The sequence below is a fragment of the Pogoniulus pusillus genome, chromosome 9, assembly GCF_015220805.1.
Source record: "Pogoniulus pusillus isolate bPogPus1 chromosome 9, bPogPus1.pri, whole genome shotgun sequence".
Classification (NCBI taxonomy): Eukaryota; Metazoa; Chordata; class Aves; order Piciformes; family Lybiidae; genus Pogoniulus; species Pogoniulus pusillus.
Genome location: NC_087272.1, coordinates 32,565,111 through 32,581,877, shown reverse-complemented (window position 1 = coordinate 32,581,877; position 16,767 = coordinate 32,565,111). Strand labels below are relative to the sequence as shown.

Here is a 16,767-nt window from a genome sequence, read left to right as displayed (position 1 = left end):
GAAGCTGTTACTTCTCTCTGAAGAAGTCAATGACCCACAAGTAACTGGAACGTGGGAAGGCATTTGGAGGAGGTGTTGTTACATGCTTGCCTTGTTCTTATTTTCTCTCAAGTTTGTGTAAAGGCAAACTCCTGTTTCAAATGTGAATGGTCTTTCAGGCTTGTCATTTTGGAGTTCAGAGAATCATAGAATCAACCAGGTTGGAAGAGACCTCCAAGATCATCACTCCAACCTATCACCCAACCCTGTCTAATCAACTAGACCATGGCACTAAGTGCCTCATCCAGTCTTTTCTTGAACACCTTCAGGGTGTCACTTTCCTCTAAAGTGTGAAATTGCTTTGATGGGTTGGTGGGACCACATAATGTTCAAGATTAGATCTTATTCTGTCCCTGGGTATGGCCAGAAATTGGAGACTGAGAAAGACTTGTTTTTTTCTATTTTTTTTTTATTCCCCACCACTTTGCTCCAAGGAAGTTCTACTTGTCAGGTTCTTTGAGGTCAGTCAGCAACTAGCTAATCAAAAACATGATGCAATTTAGGGCTTATAATGTTCTGCAGCTATAACAAAACTCCACAAATTATATAGACATGTAATAATTTACTAGAAGTGTATTGGCTACATGGCATTTGAATTTAAGCCTGCAGCATGTGTTTTGCTGAATGAAACACCATGAAGAGAAATTGGTGTTTGTAGCTGAGTGCAACACTCTAGCTTAGACTGAAATCCTCAGTCTTGATTATTGTAATGATTAGGTGACCTGCCAGTTTGCTTATTTATATAGAGCTTGCATCTAGAGAGTTTTTAAAGGAGGAACAAAATCAAAATGCAAACACCACGTTCCCACCCTGACCCTGTACTTGATAAGGTTTTCTGACGTTCTTTCAGTATAAAGAATGAAGTTGACCAGCTTAACTTGATAGTTTGCCTGTGGGATGACCCACACTGTGTTGTAATGCTCAGTGTTAGTGTTCCAATGGGGTTTCATCAGTGAGAATGCCTGTGATGCATTCTCATCAGTGAGAGTCTTTTCTTTGTAGATGTTCGTGATAATGAGCCACCTCTACCTTCAGAATCAATCTTATATTCATCTGATGACCCTGAAACCTTTTAAGTGCTCCCTTATGGATGTTCTGAGTTTCTTGGTTAAGGGACAAATGTGGTGCTTCAGTGAGGTGTGCAGACTTGTGGAGGAATTTATTTTCCAGAGTAATAGGTCATTTGAAACTAGCTGTGTCCCTCTTGAGTGTCTCGGTACCAGGCATCAAATCTTTGCTCTCATCCTTCTTTTTTCCTCTACCTGCATGTAACTATTGGGAGCATCCTCCTTGCCTCAAGTAGTCCTTTGCTTATTCTGTGTTGATATGGGGCACTCCCAGCTCTGCCCACTATGCTGAGTGGCTTTTCCTGCCTATGTGTGTTAACACAAAACTCTCCACAGCCTTTCATTGATGAAAAGTTCTTGATTGCCCTGTTATGTTTTTAGGGTGCAGACTGACTATCTAAAATAATCTAAGCTTGCTCCCCCTCCTTCCCTGCATCAATTTACTTTCTTCCAGGTTATATTTCTTAAACTATTACTTTGTGTGTGCGAGTTGTTCTTTTGCTTGTGCAGCTGTGTGGTAAGTTGTATCAGCTCTGCCCTTTCAACATCATTGATTTCGGAGTTGCTTTAACTGATCATGAAAGCATTCCCTTACACAGCCTTTCTACTAGATGTTTATTCCCTTCTGCTACATGGATGCTCTGCAGAGATCACTGACTGCAGTGCAGCAGAAGACAAAGCAGAATCAATCCCTGAAACAGAGTGAAGGTTAGATGTGCTGCCAGCCTGTCAACTTCCTCTGCTGTCTGAATATTACAAACAATGGTGCAAACCCAGTTTCTTCCCACAGCTTATTTATTTAACGCTCAAAATATCAAGTGGTCTTAAGAGGCTTCTTTTTAACTCCTCCATTTGGACAGTGTCTCTTTCTTCACATGATCTCTGGCTATTTGGAAATCAGAATAAATAGTTTCTGTCTTTTAAGCTTTCATAGTCTGTAATTTTTCTTTCTATACCTCTTTTATTTTCAAGTTGAAAACAGAATTATTTTTACTGCAGCACTGAAGAGAAACCCGAATAGTACCCCACGAATCCACTAGAGGGCTCTGTTGGTCCAAAAATCTTTCCCCCGTCACTAGTTTGTACTTTAGCTATTAATTACCAAGCAAATATGTCCAGGGATGTCCTCAAATCCTGTTCATATTGGAATTCACATCCATGCTAGAACGACTCCCAGAGAGAGTTAAAGGGGTTTATTATAGCTGCAGTGCTAAAAGACACCTATTTAGACTGCTTGCAATGTTGAAATGAGTTCAGCTCAAGCTGATTCATTGATTTCTATTAAACTTGATAGAGGAGAGTCCACTGTTACTTTAAAAGCTATTTTTTTTTTCTTCATTGTTAAAAGTGGAGAAGATCCTAAGCCAAATGCCAGATCCTAACATAACCACCGTGAACTTCTTGAAGTTCAGATTGAGATCAGAACATCATGTCTCAGCTCCATTTCTAGTTAAAAAATGATTGGTTTACCTTGTGCTTCTGGCAGTGATATAGTGCTAGTATGAAACCATCAATTTCTTTGACTCTTCATGTAGTGTGAATTTCTTAAACTTCCTCTCTGGAGCAAAAGTGAAAAATAGATCGTACAGAATCAATTTGTTCAACTTGCAACTTGCTGAAATTCCCATTTCTATTTCAAAATCATTCCTGCTTAAATAAAAACATGTCATTGGGACCTTCGTGACAGCTCAGACATTGGCTTGAAATGTCAGTCTGCTCTGGTGGTGCCAGTGATAACCTCCCATCTGTGACCATCAGAAGAGCTCTGACAGATGCTTGCCTGGGCTGCTACAATATGCCCACTTGCTTATGGTGTGTTGGAGTCACTGGGATCTAAAGTCAGGGAGGGTCTAGGTGTCACGGTGGTTGCACTAGCATTCAGCTTTGATGAAGACAATTCAGGCTTCTCTTTTGTTGCTGCTTTGAATGGTTTTGAAATAGATGTATTTACCTGGGATAGTTGAGGAAACTTTGCCAACTCTAAGGACTGGGAAATGGTTTGTATGGCTGCCTGCCATAATTATTTGTGACTTTTTTCCCCTCCATGCATGACTCCAAGCTTGAATAGCAATGAGTATTCCCTCTGTTGTGTACAAGCAATAGCATCCATTTCCTATTGAAAACCTCTTGTTTCATTTTGGCTTGATGCTCTTATTGATTTCAGAGGGGGTTTTGTTCTGTTGAAGATTGAAATGATTTGCTCTGTGGCAGATGGAAATGTTTATTCATGTTGAGTGAACCAGTAAGAAGGGTGCCTAGTAAATGTCATTTCCTCTCTAATGCTAATGGTGCATTTAAAGAAGAACTAAAACATGTATTTCTTCAGCAGGTAGAAGATCACAAAGGGTAGGTTGTTGCATAGAACTAATAAGGGGAGAGATGGAAGGGCAAGTCATAGATGATACTTGAGACTGGTGTTCTGAAAGAGGAAGTTATGTGAATGTGAGTGGAGGGAATGGAAGGGATGTGTGTGTGTGTGTGTGTCTGTAAGACTTTCCTAGCTCTGATGAGTAAGACCAGCTTAAAGAGTGCTCTGAGCTACATGATGTAGCAAAAGATCCCTGTCCACATAGGGGGCCTGGATTAGATGATCTTTAGAAGTCCCTTCCAACCCCAACCACTCTGTAATTCTCTGAAATAGCAGTGCTAGAAGAAAATGTTTCACTGTGAGAACAGTTAGACACTGGAATCATCTCCCAAAAGGAGCAAGGGAATCCCCTACATTGGACACTTTGAAGACTCAGCTTGACAAGGTGCTGGGCCACCTCATTTCAACTGCACTGTCACCTATAAAGGTTGGACTAGATAATCCTTGGGGTCCCTTCCAACCTGGTGTTCTGTGTTTCTGTGCGATGATGTGGTTGGGCTGAGATTTAGAACTCTGTAACACTTTGCTGTATAGCAATAGGAATTTATAATGATGCACTGCAAGGGGCTTGTTCATTAGGGAATGTTCTGTTTTTCCCTGATAAAAATGTAATGCTGATTAATAATCATAAAATGTAATGGATGAGAAAAAGAAACTAAAAAAAAAAAAATGAAGTAAAGGACCTGTTAAGTACAGTATAAAGTGTCTAACAATGGAAGGTGAACAGAGACAAGTAGTTAAATGAAGCCCTAAAGACCAATAGTACTGACTGTCGTGCTAAAGTAGCCCGAGAAAGCCTTTTCAGTGTATTTACATTCTTTGTTGTATCATCTTGCTAACATTTGTGAATGTGAAATGTATTCAAGGTGATGGCAGCAGGGATCACAGAATGGTGGGATTTTGAGGGGGCCACTGGAGATCATCAGGTTTAGCACGCCTGGGTAGAGGATTTGAATGGAAGTTGAGTAGAAAGCAAAACATTTGCTTAAAGGTTTTCATAGAATCAAGCAGCTTGGAAGAGACCTCCAAGATCATCCAGGCCAACCTAGGTCCCAGCCTTAGCCAGTCAACTAAACAATGGCACAAGGTGCCTCATCCAGTCTCTTCTTGAAGACCTCCAGGGACGGTGACTCCACCACCTCCCTGGGCAGCCCATTCCAATGCCAATCACTCTCTCTGTGAAGAACTTCCTCCTAACATCCAGCCTATACTTCCCCCAGCACAACTTGAGACTGTGTCCCCTTGTTTTATTGCTGGTTGCCTGGGAGACAACCTCCCTTCAGGTAGTTGTAGACAGCAATGAGGTCACCCCTGAGCCTCCTCTTCTGCAGGCTAAACACCCCCAGCTCCCTCAGCCTCTCCTCATAGGGTTTGTGTTCCAGGCCCCTCACCAACTTTGTCACCCTCCTCTGGACACCTTCCAGCACCTCAACATCTCTCTGAGCAAAACCACTAGGCAGTTTTGGAAAGGAAGCTATGGGGAAAAGGTGTGGGATTAAAGGCAGCAAAAGAAAGTGGGAGGAGGAATAAGAAGACCTTTCAGATAGTGGATGAGAGGAGAGAGAGTTCGATTACTGAGAATGAAAAAATAAAATGTTCCTCTTGGAGATGGTGTGGTGATAAGCTGTTACCAGTGAAAACCACTGGAATGCTCGCTGAAAGCCCTTCCTCCAAAGCAGGGGGTCTCTACTTGACCACTGATGCTGACTGATCAGACATGTTTTCAGGAATGCCTTAACTAGATAGAGATAACAGAAAACTAAATGAACATTTGTCCCTTTTCCCCCTTGTTTGATTCATTCACTTTGTATTCTTCAGAGTGATACAAATCTGTAGAAGTTTAAAGAAAACAAAGCAGAACCAAAACCACCCAGAAATATACCAAAGACATTGAAGGGGTAAAGATCAATGTGAGGAAGTGTTTTAAAATAAGATATACTGATTCACTGGTGACTTGAAGTGGAAGCAAACAATCCAGCCTCTCTTTTAAATACACTGAATCACATTTTTCAATCCTCACTTTTAAACTAACTGCACTCCTGTTCTAAAAAAAAAAAAGATTACAATCAGATTTTAAATGATGTTTATTAAAGCAAGGCCATTGAATTGGACAGAAAAAAGAAGAGCACCTTTATGGGGAAGATCCACGTTTTACATTCCAAACCAATGAAGTGGGATCTTGTTCCAGGTGGATTGAGACATAAAGCTCCTAGAGAAAAGCATAAATGGGAATTCTGTGAAAGAAAGATCAAAACGTTAATGTTAAGTCTTTCTCTGTGGAGTTAAGCTTTGGCTCCATGAGGATTTTGTTTTTCTTGTTAGTTTGTTTTTATGCTGTTAAGATCTTAGTGAGATGTAATAAGCTTAATACTTCCACAGTGATCAAAAGCCCTGTGATTAATTTGATTAGGGTTGGAGTGTAGAGAAGGAGGAAGGTAAATGGCAAAGTTTTCAGCTTCTCAGTATTGCTCAGTCAAGCTTTCTGAATGACTAAGACATGCACAGCCAGCTACCTTGATCAGGTATAAAGGAACAGTGAGGAAAAGTAGGATTTGTTTGAATATTAAGAAGGAAAAAAGCCACAGCACACATCGTGTGAAAAACATTTTAGGTTATAATGTTCCTATGTGACTTTCTCTGGGTGACCCTGTGAGGGTCCAGCCTTGGCAGGGAGGTTGGACTTGGTGATCCTCCTCTGGTGCCTTCCAACTACTACCATTCTGTGGTAATATTATCAATGCACTATTGGGGAAATCCCTTTTCTAAGACGAGAGGAATCACCTGAGAGCATTATCCATCACTATATATGTTACTGCCATTTAAGACTTTCTAGCATGGTTTCAAATTCCATCATCAAATAATCTATTGGATCAAAAGCCTTTCCCAGAAGACAGAGACCATCATTATGTGTACTTTAATTTCTGAGGGTAGACCAGATCTGCATTTGTTGATTTATTGTTTTTTTAAATCACATCAACAAGTGATATTTTTTTTCTGCCTTCACTGTCACTTCATAAACAATGTCTCTACATATATGTATAGATACACTGAAATGAGATGACAATAAGAATGAAAAATCCCTTATTTTTCCAGAACAATCAGATCTCTCCTTTTTCAGTAGCTCAATATACCAGGTCATTAAAGGCAGCTAGAACATTGCTTTGCATGCACTTGATTCCTGTTTAAATGTAAACATAGGACTGAGTTCTCAGAGGAGACACGATGAAAAACTACTCACTAGCTTTGGTTTGCCTTTTCTTCTTTAAATTGAGCACAATGTAAACCACTTTTTTACCTGTCCTGTTACTGGTGTGTATTTGCCATGCCTGGGACAGAAGTAACATTAAACATACCAGTGGTAATACCTGATTTCTTTTTTTCTTTTTCCTTTCCTTTATTTTCTTTTTCCTTTTTCTTTTTTTTTTTTTCCCCATCATTTTTTTCCCCTCTTCCTTTTCCTCAGCCAGCATCCTTTAATTCAGGTATTAAACTAATTAAGAGAGCTGGAATACCAGTATTTGCATCTAGTTACAAAGCCATTACAGCAGTGAAGAGGAGCATTTCTGAGGCAGCGAAAGCAATGTTTCCTCACTGAAGTGTTCCACAAACTCAGAGGCACAAACATGTCCCTTCTCTACTCTAGTTTCATGAGAGGTAGGGACCTGAAGTCCTATGTCGAGTTCTGGAGCCCCAAACACAAGAAGGATGTGAAATTGTTAGAGCAGGTCATAGAATCAACCAGATTGGCAGAGACCTCCAAAATCCACAAAGATGATCAGAGGACTGGAGCACCTCTGCTGTGAAAACTGGTGGAGAGAGTTGGGGTCATTGAGCTTGGAGAAGAGAAGCCTCCAGGGAATCCCTCTAGCAACCTTCCAGGATTTGAAGCTGGCTACAGGAGAGCTGTAGAAGGACTTTTGACAAAGCCATGTAGTGACAAAGCCATGTAGAATGTGGGGTAATGGCTTCAAACTGAAAGGAGCTGGATTGAGTTTAGCTATTAGTATTAGCAGGAAATTCTTCCCTGTGAGGTTGTTGAGACACTGGAACAGCTTGCCCAGAAAAGCTGTGGAGGCTCCAAGCCTGGAAATGTTCAAAGACAGATTGGATGGGACCTTGAGGTAGTAGGATTCTAGTAGGAGCTGTTCCTACCCATGGCAGGGGGTTGGAACTAGATGATCTTTAAGGTCCCTTCCAACTCAAACTCTCCCATGATTCTATGACAGTGTTTGCGAATTCCACTTCCAGTTAAAACCAACAGGATCTGCCATTGCAATTTTGTTTATTCTTTAGCCTGTAACTTGCCATTTTTGAAACCTGTTGCAGCTCAATTAGTTGAACACAGTTAATTGATTTAATCTTTAATTGCTGTGGCTCAGACAAGAAATGTCACCAAAGGATATTTACTTACTTTTTTCTGTATTGCCCATGTGACAAAGAGATAAGTTGTGTGTGCATCCTTCTGTAAAAGCTAAACTGTAGCAGAGGAGTGAGGCTACTCTTCTGTCCAGTTTGAAGTGGAAAAGCAGCATCCTTGATGGCTTTAAGGTTTGCCTAAGCTGTGGTGAATATGGTCAGATGAGCACAGGCTCATGTTATGATGATTGAAACATTCTCTTTGGTTGCAGTACTAAGTAAAATGGATTAGTATGCACCAGCAGGAGACCAAAGAATGTGCCTGCAATCCATTCATGTGCCTTGTAACTGACATTGTACAATGTCTGGAACTCCAAGCACTTGAAAACAGGTGATTGATCATAATGCACTTAGCTTGCAAGAGCTGAGCAAGCAGGAAAAGCTCAGCATTCGTACAGCAAACTGTTCTGAGATTCATGGATTTCTGATGTTACTTCCCAATAGTTTTCCAGATTGGATGTGCTCACTTCAGCCTCTCTTGTGGTTCATCAGAGTAAGGAGCATTGGAATTTAAGATACACTGAATTTATTGTCATCCCATCCTTTATTTGTTTTTCTTCATACTCTTTCATCCTTCCCCAGCCTTTTTTGCTGCAAACAATTAAACAGTGGAAGCATGCTCCAGAACTGCTGTCCTCTGCATAGTGCACACTGAAAATGTGAACAATATCTTTGCTGGTAGTGGAGAGAGCAGCTTAGAGTTGCTTTTTTACTACTGAAATAGGCCATTTGAGTTTTCTGGTGCTTTAGAAATTGCCCAGACCAGACTCAGCTGGCTCTGGAAATTTGAATGAAGCTTATATTTACAGCCTAGCACAATATACAAGCAGATATTTACAGTATCACACAGTATCACAGTATTATTAGGATTGGAAGAGACCTCACAGATCATCAAGTCCAACCCTTTACCAGAGAGCTCAAGGCTAGACCATGGCACCAAGTGCCACAGCCAATCCTGCCTTGAACAGCTCCAGGGACGGTGACTCCACCACCTCCCCAGGCAGCCCATTCCAGTGTCCAATGACTCTCTCAGTGAAGAACTTTCTCCTCACCTCAAGCCTAAATCTCCCCTGGCGCAGCCTGAGGCTGTGTCCTCTCATTCTGGTGCTGGCCACCTGAGAGAAGAGAGCAACCTCCTCCCGGCCACAACCACCCCTCAGGTAGTTGTAGGCAGCAATAAGGTCACCCCTGAGCCTCCTCTTCTCCAGGCTAACCAATCCCAGCTCCCTCAGCCTCTCCTCGTAGGGCTGTGCTCAAGGCCTCTCCCCAGCCTCGTCGCCCTTCTCTGGACACGCTCAAGCATCTCAATGTCCCTCCTAAACTGGGGGGCCCAGAACTGAACACAGTACTCAAGGTGTGGTCTAACCAGTGCCGAGTACAGGGGCAGAATGACCTCCCTGCTCCTGCTGACCACACCATTGCTGATGCAGGCCAGGATGCCACTGGCTCTCTTGGCCACCTGGGCACACTGCTGGCTCATGTTCAGGTGGGTATCAATCAGCACCCCCAGATCCCTCTCTGTCTGGCTGCTCTCCAGCCACTCCGACCCCAGCCTGTATCTCTGCATGGGGTTGTTGTAGCCAAAGTGCAGCACCCTGCACTTGGAGCTATTGAACCCCATCCCATTGGACTCTGCCCATCTGTTCAGGCAGTCAAGGTCCCGCTGCAGACCCCTTCTGCCCTCCAACCCAGACACATCTGCCCCCAGCTTGGTACCATCTGCAAACTTGCTGATGACTGACTCCATGCCTGTATATACAGTTATAGACAGAAATATACAAGGTAAAAGGCAATACAGAAACACAGCAGCCCTCCCAGAAACCTGAGTCCCCAGGAGGGGCTCCCAACTGCCCTTCCACCTTCTCCCACCCCTCTTAGCCTTACCCCAGTCCCAAGGAAGAATGGAGGTTCAGCCAGGGGGTTAGGAAGCAAAGTGGATTATCAGAGAGATGGCAGAGAGGCTAGAGAGAAGTGCAGCTCAGGCAATGCCCCAAGAAGAAGAAGTGCGACTCCCTTATCTATGTTGGATTCTTGTTCTTGTACATCTCAGCAAGTCTATGAGTGAAGAAGACAGGACCCTTGTTTTCCTTTCACAGCCTGTAATCTAGTTCTTCTCACCAAAACATTCTAGCTAGCTTCAAACTAGCACAAGTTTTCACCAGGGAATGACTTAAAATAAGCATTATAAAAATAATCCTTAAATACTAAGGATGTCAATATGGTAGTTTGAGAGACGTTCTTGGTCCTTAAATGACTCATTTTCCTTTTGTGCTGGTTTCTTGGTGTTGTTTGGAACAGTGTGGGCATTGCTCAGATAAGACAAAGAAGTGAAGAAAATCTTGCTTTGTTATTACATCTACAAACTTTGTTCTAAACAAATGTGCCATCCTTACAGCCAAAGGAAAGGAATTTATGATTTACAGCATAGTGAGAATGTGGGAAATACCCCAGTGGGCCTCCTCAGCAATAATTTATGTCCCTGGTTAATAAATTGCTAGGCCAACAAATTTGAACTTAATCAACTCAAACTGAATTATTGCCTCATGAAACACTTCAATGCCATTGTTATTAAATGAAATTCCCCCTCTTCAATATTTTGCATGCAGGTATTCTCTGGTTAGGGATGATTTTAAAATTTGCTCATTAAAAACCCAGTTTCTTACAGACATTTCCAGAAAAACTTCACTCCAAAGTTATTTCCACCTCAGCATCTGTGCTTGACACCCCCTCCCCAGAGATCCACCAGAATGATTGATTGATGTCTAACACTTTTAAAGGGACATTTGACAAATGTTCCATGCACAGAATTGTAGCAAGAATCAAGCTTTGTTACCATCACTTAGGGTGGAAGGCTGCCAAAACAATTGGCAGTGGGCAGCAGGAGGGCAATGTGCATAGGCCTGGACAGTGGTTGAGAAAGGAAATATATTCAGCCTAGTACCATTGGAGAGGATGGAAAGCAGTGATTCAGGAAAGAAAAGATGGAAGTAGTCTTGGTTTTGTAGTTTAAGTGATGCTTTGAGCATTTCAAACAACTTTTATTTGGTTGCATGTTTGTTGTTTGGGGTTTTATTTTTTGCTTGTTTGTTTGTGGGGTATTTTTAGTTGGTTTGTGGATTTTTGTTGGCTTTGTTTGGTGGTAGTTTTGGTTTTGTTGGTTTTTTTAGTTTGTTTTTTTGGTCTTTTGGGGACCTTCATGTTGTACTTCTGCAGTGTTTCCAGTAAAAATTGCTTTGAAATAAACCCAAACCCTGACTTTTATCCAAAGGATGAAATGGCTGATGAGTGTGTTTTACTCATGGAGATAAATAGAGTGACAGAATCAGTCAGGGTTGGAAGGGACCGCAAGGATCATCTAGTTCCAAGCCCCCTGCCATGGGTAGGGACACCCTACCCAAGACCAGGTTGGCCACAGCTTCATCCAGCCTGGCCTTAAGCACCTCCAGGGATGGGTCCTCAACCGCCTCCCTGGTGGTGAGACACCTGCATTAGCTTTGCAATCCTTTGGGAGTTCTGATATCTAATATTTAATTATTACAGCCTCTGCCCATTAATTTTATATATAGGTAAAGGTGAGTTAGGCTATTTAAAAAAATGAAAAAAAAACCCCAAATGATCTGCTCTCCTTTGGCTATGAATCCATTTTGCTCACTGGCAAAGTTATTGTCTCTGTCTTGCACCATCCAATGCTTTCAAACTGCATGAGGTTCTGTGCTCCACATCTAGGCAGAGAGGATCTATATCCATTCTACTGCATTATTTATCTGTGTTTAGACATGTCCACAGTCTTAAGTCCAGTTTGCAGAGCTGTGTTAGAGAGCTGTGAGTGTGATTTGAAGAAGGTCTTGAAGCAGTGTGGCTGCACTGGTATAATTATGATGGCTTTTTATACTGTTTCTTGTTTCACTGTCAGCCTGTCTGGCAGTTGTTTGAGAGGCTCTGCAGGACTTTGTGTGATGATGAGATGTGTGATGTGTTTTTTCAGTCAAGGGCTGTAATTCCTTGCCATGGGGTCATAAAGAAGTTCAAAGGCAGATAAAATGACAGCAGTCAGCAACAGCAGCTCAGTTCCTGCAACACAGGAGTAATTGCAGCCCATTATTACAATTGACTCTCGCTTCTCTCCCCTGAAGGAACTGAGCAGCTGCCAATTTACTGGGCTGCAAGAAAACTGATGAGCCAGGAGATGGGGGTCATAACGAAAGTTGAGAAACTGATCAAGGCAAAAATCATTAGTCCTGAGTAGCCATAAGAGAAGAGAAGGAGACAGTGCTGACTGGTCATCACTGATGCCCAGGTGGGAGAGATGGATTCTGACTTCCAGGTTGGTTTCTTTCACCTTCCACTTATTTTTTCCCATAGAAGCAAAGGAGGGGTTGCATCATAGTGTGTCTTACTTTGTTTAAAACAAGCCAACCACACAGCAGAGGAACCTGACACTTCTCTGTGACTTGCCTGGAAAGGGCTTATTTCACCCTGAATAAATACATCAGCTGTTTCTCTGTCTGTTTTCTGTGTGCTCTGTAATCACTCCTGTGCCTTAGGTATTTACAAGCTTCTGACTTTCCTTCTGCAGCTAAAAAGGGATGATAGCTAGCTTGCTTCATCTTTTCTGTTTTATTTAATGACAATGTGAAGTTAGTAGAACTTGATTTCAGGATGATCTTAGGTAATTGCCCCTGCTTACAGTGAGCATGTACAATTAGCAGTTCGAATATGAAATCTGTGCATCTTTATTGGTGTTCTGAGCAGTAAATGCAAACGCAGGGAAAGAAAAAGGCTTACATCTACAGAAGGCTCTATTTTAGAGGCTCTTTTTCTTCCTCTTTCTCTCACTGATGAGGTATGGAATATCAGAAACGCAATTCTTAGTTCATGCAGGTGGAGCTTTACTGGAATTTTACAGGGAAAAAGGGAAAAAAAAAGGTTAATAGAGTGCATTGTAAGTACAAAACCAGAAGATGTTATCTCATCCCACTTCTGTGGTGCTGCCTGCTCAGGTCTTCACAATGAGACAGTCTTTCATCCCCAGACCTAAATTTCATTCTGCTGACACTACATGCAGATGCATTTTTAGAATGAAGCTTAAGGAAACCTGTGCAGATTTTGTTCTAGCTGCTTCTCCTTCTAAATGGAAAAGTTAAAGATTCATTTCCAGGGCGGTTTAAGGAAAGCTGTTACTTGTAGGTTCTAAAAACAGGTATGTGGGGTGAATCTCCAGCTCTATGAATGTCAGTTGGAGCCTTGCCACTAGTGTCAGAGTTGCCAGGTTTTCATTTTAGTCCAGTATTTTGTTTTAATCCTGAGTACTTGTTAGGCCTACTTTCTTAAATGGCATGGTCATGCTGGGAAAATTCACCTCCTTCTAACTTCAGTGTGTTTGCAGATTGCAGCTGCCCCCTTTGTGCTAATATAGAAGGATTTTCTGGAAGATTTTCTGTTCTCAAAAATTATTGCAGCATGTTACAAGCCACCCCACCCACAGCTGCTACAAACTGCTGCTGCTGGGCTTCTGAATATCCTGAAATGGAGCAGTTTTATATCTCGTTATATTTTACTATTTGTGAGCTTCTCTTTTGTTTGAACAAACCTTGATGCAACTGCTGGATGATGAGAAGCACCTGCATACCTTCAGTTCTGAGCCAGAACTGTTTTATCATAGCTGTGCTTTCACCATGATATGAGTGGGTCCATTTTGCTGATGTCTAGGTCAGGATGTTGCTGTTTGGTCAGCCTGTAAATCAGTGTTTTGGGGGATTTTTGTCACTTTGCATGAACAAAGTGCCACTGTAGGTGCTGTTCTTGACCAATCTCTGATTTGTGTGGCATCTTGGCTTATCTGAGCATGGTAAAATGCATCTGCTTCAAAACAATTTTGATTATTGCATGATTTTGAAAGCTGTTCTAATAGACACATTTGTAAACTTGCAAAATATTACAGTTAAGCTTCTGCTTGCTCCAGTACTCAGAGCTTATTAATGCTTTTAGACTCAGTGTAAGCAGCAGTCAAGGGCTGTTACTTCACCCCAAGAACTCTGAACACTGAGTTAACATTGCTGTTAGCAAGCTTTGCTTTTTCAGTCTTTCGTTAAGTTCAGATGAGTAAGATTAATTTCTTTGCTGTGTAGGGAGATGGATGGGAGTGAGACACCTGAGCGGTGAAAAGACTGCAGGAGACAGGTGGAATCATTATGGTACAAGGGAGCTGCATGTCTGCAGCTTATCCTGGGTCCTGCAAGACCTTCCTGTGCTTGTTCTGTGACAAGGGGAAGCTGGGTGAAGCAAGATAAATGTAGAAATAGTAGCTAGAGACAATTTGCTAAAGATTATTTAGTTTTTAGGTTTCTTTCTACCAACCAGCTCTTTGGTTAGTAACACAGGGCATGAAGGTTCTTTGGAAGGAACATGTTGTGAGGTGTTTAAGGGTTGAGACTTGTTGTTTTTCATTTGATTTTTGCTTTTTAGCTTGACTTTGTCTAACCTTCCTTGGAGTATGGGTGCTCTGTACAGAGTGCAAATATGGATTTTTCTGTTTGATGTGCTGCTTCTCACTAGCAGAAAGTAATTCCTTTGCTAGCTTGAATTTGCTTGATTCTTTTTTTTTTTAAACATATGATGCTTCTCATGACTTTTGAGTTTTGGAAGAGTGATATTCATAAACACTTTAGGCTCTATGTTAATTAAGAGAAAGGCGTTTTGCTTCAGTAGGACTACATTAACTCTAGACCTAATCCTGAAATGTGAGTGCAATGCAGATGGTTTTACAACTGGACCCCTGTTTTATTTTTGACTGTCATACAAAAATATTTGAATAGCTTCCCTGTAACTGTATGGGCTTATTCTCTGAGTTGTGAATGCCTCTGGTATTCACAGTATATATCTGTGGTCGTTGCCCTTCTTTTAGTTTTAATCACTGTAAAAGCAAAACTAAACTAAAGATAAAAATGGCTACAACCAAATTGCAGTGGCTTTTGTATGAACACGTAATAAAACTTTCATTAATGATAGGTTTACTGGGAGTTCAGTAAACTCGATGAGCCTTTAATACTCCAGCCCTTTCAGTACTTAAGTAGTGAAAAGTAGATGGTTTGTTTGTGAACTGTATCGGTTTGTGAAACTCTTCTGCACATTTATACTGAGGTTGTTTTCTTTATGTGTAATCATTGCCTTCATGACAAAGTCTAGGCAAATATGAAAGTGAAGAGCTGCTGAATGTAGCTGTACGTGGTCATGAGTGGGTTTTTTTGCTTCACAAAAAAAAAATCAAAATATTTCTCATGCATTCCTCAGCTATTTTCATCTTTGTCTGTCTCAGAAAGACAAAATTGAGTATGTGTGAACCTAAAGCTAGCAGAAAAAAACCTACTCCATTTTTGGCTGAACTCTAAATGTAGAGAGGAGAAAATGCTGAAATAACTGACTAGGTTAGACAGGATTCCTGCTTAACAAAAGCCTCTGTGTGACATTGCTGTTGTCATGGCATCAGGCATTTCTTGGTCCAGGCATAGAATAATGTATGGCAAACCTGTTGGTGTTGCTGTCCCTACCCAGTGCTGTTATAGTTACTCTAAAGCAGTGAGGAGTTCACAAATCATAGTTTGGTCTTGTTAGGTTAGTGGGAAGTCTCTGCTTTGCACTGGCTTCTGGAAAATGTCTGTACCTCCGTGGGGCTAAGGCCCAGTCTTCAAAGTTTTTGGGCTTGCACAGACTGAAGATACAGTTCTACCAAATATATGTTTGTCTTTCATAAGCAGAAAATTCCTTTTGATGTTTTGGCTCAATTATTTCAAAACTTCCTGGATTATCCAAATGTAAGTGCATGTGGAGTCTGATGGGATCCAATGTCTCTTTTCTGCTGGAGTGAATATTTTTTAACTAGCTAAGAACTTGCACCATCTGGCCAAAAGCTTTTGTGTGGAATTGTACTTTCTTTGCCTTACTTTTTTTCCCTCTTAAATTGAAGATTGTCATGTCACTTGTTAAAGTGAAACTTTTTCTTTTAATGGCTTTGTGAGCTGCAGGTGTCTAAAATCTCCCTAACTGGAAAAAGTACTGTTAGTGCAATCCAGAGCTCCCCACATTTCATTAAAATACTCCTAATGAGAACTTTTTTGGGTGTATTTTGTTGCAATTTATATCATCTCGGAAAGGCTGTTCAGTTTGATAGGGTCTGAAATCTGAGCTACTAGCTTTATTAACATCATCAGGGAAATCCTATAGTGATCTAATTATGATAAAATTGGGTATGTTTGGAGTATAGGATGTTCAGAAAGCTATAGATACTTGTTTAGGATGTAAATATGCCCATTGGAGTTAATCCTGCTTGGATGGCACTTGAAAAAGTGTTGAAACTTTTTTGACAATAATTGTCCTCTGTAAAGATCTTGGATTTTGCAAGGTTGCATGAAGGTAAGATTTATGATGGATCCCATTTGTAGCATTAGTTAAGCCAGATCCTGGCTCAGAATTCCCAAGTTAGATGTTGCTTTACAACTTTATGCAGATGACACTCCAGCAGGACAAGGGAGGTTTTTTTTCATGCCCTCTGCCTTTGTGAGACCCCACCTGGAGCACCACATCCAATTCTGGTGCTCCCAGCATAAGAAGGACATGTAACTGCTGGAGCAGGCCTAGAAGAGGTCCAGAACAATGGTCAGAGGGCTGGAACACCTTCCCTATGGGGATAAACTGAGAGTTGAGGTTGTTCAGCCTGGGGAACAGAAAGCTCCAGGGAGAACCTTTAGCAGCCTTCCAGTACCTAAATGAGTATTGGGAATGAGAGCTGGGAAAGGGACTTTTTACAAGGGCTTGTAGCGGTCGGATAAGAGGGAATGGATTGAAGATCAAGGAGAGCAGATTTAGACTGATTATTAGGAT

At 41.4% G+C, this 16,767-nt stretch overlaps 1 protein-coding gene across 2 annotated transcripts in view; it reads left to right on the top strand.

Moving 5' to 3' along the window:
- ARAP2 (ArfGAP with RhoGAP domain, ankyrin repeat and PH domain 2) overlaps positions 1–16,767 on the top strand; it is a 147,926-nt gene that overhangs the window by 39,492 nt on the left and 91,667 nt on the right. The gene's annotated exons all lie outside the window — the stretch shown is intronic.